Source organism: Trachemys scripta, chromosome 8, assembly GCF_013100865.1.
Source record: "Trachemys scripta elegans isolate TJP31775 chromosome 8, CAS_Tse_1.0, whole genome shotgun sequence".
Lineage (NCBI taxonomy): Eukaryota > Metazoa > Chordata > Testudines > Emydidae > Trachemys > Trachemys scripta.
The window spans coordinates 48,855,118-48,863,222 of NC_048305.1; the positions used below are offsets into that span (position 1 = coordinate 48,855,118).

The following is an 8,105-nucleotide window of genomic DNA, read 5'->3' on the forward strand; positions in this document are numbered from 1 at the left end:
GTTTTATATGTAAGCATGTGCTTATATTATAAGCACACAGTATAAAAAACCTAATACATTATAAAAAATGTTGAAGAGACCTCTATATCATGTTCATGTTTGCATAATGGTTATATATAAACTTAGATTCACAAGATGATGACTCTTGCCCTGGAGAGCTTCTTCCTTTTCATGGGCAAGTGGATTTTTCCACTTTTAATATGGAAAAATGAGTTCAAATAGTCACCTTGTGAGGGAGAGAGAAAGTGAGATGTGCCTCATAACTGGCAAATATAAGCTGCAACAGTTAAAATTCCAGGTGTTCTTCTGGTTAACTCACCACAATAACCAAATGCTGGTTTTGTTTGTGATTGTGGGAAAGATATATACACATTCAGGTTGCTTAGGTCATTGAAGTTCATAAGAATCTTTTAAGTAAGATTACGTAAATGTATTACACAACTGACAGCTGTATTTGGCTGCCAATTATCATGTTATGAGCAAATACATTGCAGTACATCAGATTTTTTTTTTTTCTCCAATAGGGTCTTACTGCTACTGTTAGCTTTCAGCCTGGCCTGGCATGGGACTTGCTGGAAATGTTTTATACAGTTTCAATGGGAGTTTTGTGAGCTGGATGCAACCTTGTTGTGGGTGGAGTTAAAACCTCATTGAGACTGGTAGGTGTGAACTCACCCTTCGGTTAAGGTAACTGTAGGGATCTGCTCCAACCTAAGACAAAATGAGTATCTGACGGTTGTTAGGGGGCTTATTCCTTTACCCATTGACTTCCCTGGTCCTTCTCGCATGAACAGAAAGCAACAATACCCGAAGTCCAAAGGTGCAAACAATTCAATGTTTATTGGGGTGAACTTCCAGCAAGCAATGACTCCAATTTCCTTCCTTAGTGTCCCCCTTCCCAGCTCTGACACCACAGACCCTTGCCTGTGTCCCTGTTCCCATTCCCCCCCTCGCGAAAACTTATTTCCAATTCCCCCCCCCCCATTCCCTGTTCCCATCCCCCCCCACTTCCTGATTGACTGCAGACTATATAGTAAAACTTCAGTTCTGCTTAGCTATACCTTAATGAATCATTTTACTGAAATTTAACTAACCAATCCTAACATATTGTAACATGATTATCTAACCAGTTATATCCCACCACCTTAATTGGTTTACACCCAACAAAATTAATTATACAGCAGACAGAAACAATCACAGAACCAAACAATAGGGAAGTGGAGACTACAGTGATAGAACAACACAGAAATGATGATTTTACACCCCAGCTATTGATAAGTGAGTTCTTGCCAGACAGGATGCTATCAAACTAAGTTTTCTTTAAATCTTTTAGGCTCTTCCCTTTCTCTGGAGGTGATAGGCATTATCAGGACAGAATTGTATTCCTAACAGTCCAATAGCACCTTATTTCAATGTGACTAGTTTGTAGGGTGACCAGATGTGGGAGGGGGGGGCGGGGTGCTGGCGGAGCAAAAAACAAACCCAAGAGCCCGTGGCGGAGGAAAAAACAAAAACAAAAGCAAAAAGCAGGGGGGGGGGGAAAAGCCGCCGGAGCATAGGAAAAATTGGTGGGGGCTGAGCACCCACCGGCAGCTCCACGCCCCGCCCCCCTGCACCAGCTTGCCTTTGCTCCGCCTCCACCTCCCCTGAGCTGGGTGCCGCGTCCTGCTTCTTCCCCCTCCCTCCAGCGCTTGCGCCGCCATACAGCTGATTAGCGCAAGCCTGGGAGGGAGGGGTGAGGAGGAGGAATGTGGTGTGCTTGGGGAAGAGGCGGGGCCATGGTGGGGATTTGGGGAGGGATCTAATGGGACAATGAGGGAGCGGGGTTGGGGGTGGAGCAAGGGCGGGAATGTGGGGAGGGATCCAATGGGGGGGAGGGGCGGGGCCAGGGCGGAGTCGGGGCGGGGGGACACGAGCCCCCTCCGCCTGTGCGCCGGAGGGCAAAATATTGGGACAGTTCACATCCTGACTGAACATCACTTGGGACGTGGGACAAACAAGTAAATATTGGGACAATCCCGATTAAAATCTGGTCACCCTACTAGTTTGGAATGTAAGGATGTGACCATATGCTTCCCAGCTTATGGCTGCCTCTGCTGCTAAGAACAGGGCCTCAGACTGTCACAGTGAGAAAAGGCCCTATAACAGGCCTGCACAACTCGTAAAGCAGCGAGGGCCATATTACTCCAAAGAAAACAGCTGAGGGCCAAAACTCCCGGAACGCCGCCAACCTCCCCCCCCAGCGCCACCCAGCCCCCCTGAGCTTGGGCCAAAAGGGGTAATACTGTCTTTAAATTGAACTAAAGATTAACGATTAAGCATGCTGTATAGAAACTGGATATTTAAAGGTGACCTGCATAAGAGAGAAAATCTGTTTGTGCCCTTCTTTGAACAAAGAAGTTCTGAAATATTTTCTTGGGGAAAAATAACTGTTTTCACCTTAAAAATACCACAAAGTTTTTTGTCACGAGTTTAAGTTAGATGGGAATTGTCTTCCAGGAAATGACTGTTGGTCCATCTAGTGGTCAGTATCTGTGTCCAGCAGTGGCCAGCATCAGATGCTTCAGAAGAAGCTGCAAGAAATCCTGCAGTGGGCAGTTATAGAATAATTTGCCTATCAGTTTTTTCCTACCCCTTATTAGTTACAGATTGGCTTATGACCAGAGGCATGGGGGTTTCTATTTATTTATTTAATCTTTACTATAATCATTCTGGATCTTCTTGCTAGACAAAATATGAGCTAATAAAGATATTTTAATATATAGTTTCTTTCAGTTGCTCAGATTTCAGTTTTTTATGATGTCATTTCTACTACCAGCAAAGGCAACAAACAAGGAAAATAAGACTTGGGGAGTGTCTGTGTGTGTTGGGAGAGTCTTGTATATCATGGGAGGTTTTTGATAGAACAAAAGTCTGCTATATACTGAAGCACTCCAGTTATGGAGAAATATGACAGCCCTGATTACTGCAAGCTAGGCTGGGGTCAGAAGATACCATTTTAGGTTATAATAGGCAAGACTTCTCTGCTGTGTCATGCTTTCAGATATAGCATCATACAGGGTGGATTTGATTTAAATCAAATTGATTTAAATCACTAGTCAGGAAGACTCGATTTAATCATGGATTTCTACATAAAAGTGCATTCTTGTTGGTTGTTATAACCTTAATACATATTCTTCACAATTCAGAAATAGATGTAGGTTTCAAATTTAGAAGGTACACACTATACATTTTTAAAGTGATTTATTTTGAAAACTTTTCAGATTAGTTTTACAGCTATATCTGAAAATGAATGATTTATTCATTATTTCATTTGCCAAAGATAATTGAAGCAGATATTTATGAAGTCATTGGGAGGTGAACTAACTCCAATTCAATGGATTAATCATTAATATTTGGAAGATTCTCTTGCCAGACTCTATTAGGAGGAGAATATCACCAGACAGACATTTAAATTGTTTTATTTAATTACATCAACAATGTTGTGTATTTTGGGGTTTTTTCTTCAACAGCAAACATAATATTTTAACAAAGCAAAAATATGAATTTTTGAATTTAGTTAAACATTCAAGTTTTTTGAAATCAGGTTTGTTTTTGTTAAAATTGTTTTTAACTAAAATAATTAAATGAAATATTTAAAAAAAACCCAACAAAAATTAAATTGACTCTGTCAGCCAGGTCAACATGAGAAACTTAAAATATTGGCTTCTGCATGTAACTCAGTCATCTTCACCTTCATTTTCCTGTTTGTTCATAATCTGGAAAAGAAAAACAAGCTACAGAAATAGGCTTCAGGGTACTCAGCGTGTGTTCAACATATCTCTTAAACCCAATGTTGAGAACTTTGGCTGTGACAGTGCCATCTATTTTTTCACGATTTTGTTCACAAACGGTCATCAGATTAGGCCAGTACTTGATATAGTGCTCAAAACAGTCCACTACTGAGTTCCATCGCACGTCTTGTGGGAGAGTTAGCTTGGTTCCTCCCACTTTTTTCAGAGCAGCTGCTGCTGCAAAGTGGTTGTTACGGATGTATTTTGCAATTTCAACAACATTAGCCTTTATTTCTGGAACACTGAAGTCTATGGCTAGGAGGTGCAACCGTATGTTATTAGCTTGGGAATCTCTTCACTCCTAAATAATTTCTTCTCGGATACATTTGTAGCATTGTCTGTGACCAAGCTGCCTACTAGACATTTGAATTTTTTTTCAGAGTTTGTTATAGCTTTTACTGCTACTTCTTGTAAGTATTCTGCTGTGTGTGCATTTCCTGATGTATCAATTGTTTCTGTAAGGAAGACATTCTAACACGGCTACCACTCTGAAACCTTCTGTTGTCACACAAGCACATACAACAGGATCATTGTGGACATTGCTCCACCCATCAAGACTCAGGTTAACAATTTTACCCTCTAGACCTTTTGCACACTGCTCAATTTCTCTTTCATACACTTTATCCAGCAAAAGGAAGATCTGCCTATTTCAGCTATTTATTTTTTATCACAACTGCATCTAAGGAAGACAGTCCTTAAAGAAGTATGAAATAAAAAGTTTACCAACCTGAAGATCCTACATGTTCAGAGATGTTCCTTTCATAATCTTCAATGCAGCTTCCTCCTGAGAAGGAACATTTCTCATGATGTTGTTTTATTTGGGCCACCAGGCCTTGCATTTCTTTTCTGCACCCTTTGCATTATGTACGCATGCCCCTCTTAGCCACAGGTAGAGGAACTTCATTTAAAATATTCCCGAACTGGGTCTCTCTTACGGCTGCTGCCATTATAGGTTTTTTCTTCTAGTGAGAGAATGGTATGGTAGATCTCATATCAATGAAGGCTACACTCAGAAAGACCTCAAGACTTCTGGAATATGCTGCTCAAACAGTTTCATTTTTGTTTCTACTGCCTGTCCCTCCCTTCTCACGTTTATCTCCAGGTCTATTCCGCCTCCAACAATCTTCTATTCATTAAACTATTTGAAACTTTGCACTTTTAGAGAGAGGTAAGGGATTGACTCGGTGTACACAACTTTGTAGAGGGACAATAGGGTTGAGGTCTGTTATTTCTACCTTTCTATATTTATTTTATGTATTTATTTATTTAAAAACATTTTTGCTGTTGACAAGCATGTTATCTCTGGAGACACACGTCCACAGTTTGAGAACTGCGAAACTAAGCCTCTCTGATGCTGTCTTCTAGACTGAGCAGTGGGTCCCATTGGGTAGATAGAAAGATTAACCTAAATCTATATAGAATCCTGTAAAACCCCATAAGATTGAGTCTCTAATACATGAACTACTAGAACTCATTTACAAAACTTTTCTTAACATTACATGAATATATTGTCTCATGCTATAGAATTAGAATTTATCATCCCTATTCCATGATGAGATATCTTTGAGCTATAATGTATCTTAATTAAAGCATTTTATCAAAAATATCCATCCTGACATCATATAGGGCTTGGCTACACTTGCGAGTTACAGCGCATTAAAGGAGCCCTGGGCGCACTAGCTCACTACCCGTCCACACTGGCGAGGAATGTAGAGCGCTCTGACTCCATGGCTAGAGCGCTCCTGATACTCCACCTCGGTGAGTAGAATAACGTTTGATCCGCCGGAGTGGCCCAGCGTCAGTGTGAACGAGGTGTTGCATTACTGCGCTCTGATCAGTCTCCGGAAACATCCCATAATCCCCTTAAGTTAAGTGGCCACTCTTGTCATTGTTTTGGATATGCCCTTTGAAACTGACAGCTTGCATGCTTATCTGCTCTGAGACAAAGCAACCATTACTGTGAAATGCTTTCTGTGTGTGGGAGAGAGAGAGAGAGAGAGGCTGGGGGTGGGGAGAGGGAGGTCTGCTGCTGTCTGGACTTACAAGACAGCATGCTGACATGCTCTCAGTTCTCCAAAAACCCAATCTCTCTTCCCCCCCCCCCCACATACACATAACACACTACCTGTCACCCCCCACCCCCAGTTGAAAAGCACGTTGCAGCCACTTGCATGCTGGGATAGCTACCAGAATGCACTGCTCTCTGTGGCCGTTGCAAGAGCTGCTAATGTGGCCACGCCAGTACGCTGTCAGTGTGGACAGACTACAGCGCTTTCCCGACTGCGCTCTACGAAGGCTGGTTAAACTGAAAGCGCTCTACATCTGCAAATGTAGCCATGCCCATAGCTTTGCAAAATTCTCCTCCTTCAGAGTAAGTAACTTTTCTGATATGGAGTAAAATATTTTTAATACTTTCTTTACCAGCCCCAGGACCAAATTTATTTGCCCACTCTGCAGCAGACTTTCATGCCACTTCTTTAACAGTAATTCTTGTATTGTAAAATGGATTTTGAGATACCTGACATATGAAGGTGCGACACAACCAAAAATCTCAAGGAATAAATGGGCCTGTAGATTTAGGATGTGACCTAGTTCTACCAAAGTAAAGTAATAGATGTTTCTGAAAAATTCCATTTGGCTTGTTTTTTAGTATCTTAAGGTACGTCTACACTATGGGATTACTCTGAATTTACAGAATTCGATTTTTGGCAACTGATTGTATAAAGTCGAGTGCATGTGGCCACACTAAGCACATTTAATTCGGCGGTGTGCGTCCATAGCTATCCCATAGTTCCCTCAGTCTCCCTGCCCATTGGAATTCTGGGTTGAGATCCCAATGCCTGATGGGGCCAAAAATTTGTCGCGGGTGGTTATGGGTAAATGTTGTCAGTCAATCCTCCCTCCATGAAAGCAACGGCAGACAATCGTTTCGCGCCCTTTTCCCTGGATTGCCCAGGCAGACGCCATAGCACGGCAACCATGGAGCCCATTCAGCCTTTTTTCAGTGTAACCGTATGTCTACTGGATGCTGCTGACAGACACGGTACTGCAGCGCTACACAGCAGCATCCCCTTGCCTTGGCAAATTAGCAAAGACGGTTACCAGCCATACTGTACTGTCTGCTGCTTTGCAAGTTGGCAAAGAGGGTTACCAATCATACTGTACCGTCTGCTGCTGTCATGGGTGCTCCTGGCCGGCCTCGGTGAGGTCGGTTGGGGACGCCTGGACAAAAATGGGAATGACTCCCCAGGTCATTCTCTTCAAGTTTTGTCTAATGGAGAGTCAGTCCTCCTAGAATATCAGGCAAGCCTACTAAAGAACCAGAGAGGCAAACAGCTGCTCCCGGTCAGAGCCCCAGACATCCCACAGAAATGAGCTGCATGCCATTCTAGGGGGTGCCCCTACAACAACCCCACCCATTGCTTCCCTCCTCCCCCACCCCTCCCGGGCTACCTTGGCAGTTATCCCCCCATTTGTGTGATGAAGTAATAAAGAATGCATGAATTTGAAACAACACTGACTTTATTGCCTCTGCAAGCAGAGATCAAAGGGGTGAGGGGAGGGCGGTTGGCTTTTAGCGTAGTTGAGTGAACCACCATTCTGCACTTGCTCAGCCTATAGCTGAAAATGGGAATCTGTGATAAGCACTAGGATAGAAGCACAGGCAGGACTGAATCTCCATTTGTGTGTGGGCCTCTTGTTGACGCTGGTAAAATACAAAATGTCCCAGGATATGTATGTTGGGGGACAGTTCTAAATGGCAGCTTTATTTTTTTTTTATTTGCAGCAAAATGTAGAGGTCTAAGTATCTGATTGTGAGCCCTGGGAGCAAGGGGTAGGCTGGGGTAGGTGTGACCGTGTGGTGCTGCCGACTGGGAGAGCAGCCAGAGGCAGAAGCCTCCAGGTGGCATGATATTCCAGGCAGTACTGAATCTCCATTACACAAAACTTAATGAAGAGAATGACCTGGAGTCATTCCCTTTTTTGTCCAGGCGCCCCCGATCGACCTTACCAAGGCCAGCCAGGAGCACCCATGTCTGCCCAGGCCCCCTGACCGACCTCACCGAGGCCAGCCAGGAGCACCCATGGGCCAACGATGATGGTTACCAGTCATACTGCACCGTCTGCCGTCCGCAAGGCAAGGGGATGCTGCTGTGTAGCGCTGCAGCACCGCGTCTGCCAGCAGCATCCTGTAGACATATGGTGACAGTGAAAAAAGGTGAGAAACGATTGTTTCCCCTTTGCTTTCACGGGGGGGGGGGGGGGGGGCTG

At 43.5% G+C, this 8,105-nt stretch overlaps 1 protein-coding gene across 4 annotated transcripts in view; it reads left to right on the forward strand.

Annotated features, from left to right (window-relative positions):
* Positions 1-8,105, forward strand: part of RABGAP1L (RAB GTPase activating protein 1 like) — a 544,030-nt gene that overhangs the window by 37,714 nt on the left and 498,211 nt on the right. Inside the window, exon 1 of one of the 4 annotated variants that reach the window (XM_034779152.1) lies at positions 534-659. The exons of 2 other annotated variants lie outside the window; for them this stretch is intronic. The gene's annotated coding sequence lies outside the window, so the exon portion shown is untranslated. Of the gene's footprint in view, positions 1-533; positions 660-8,105 lie in introns of those variants that run through there. One more of the 4 variants, XM_034779148.1, reaches the window with a different exon arrangement.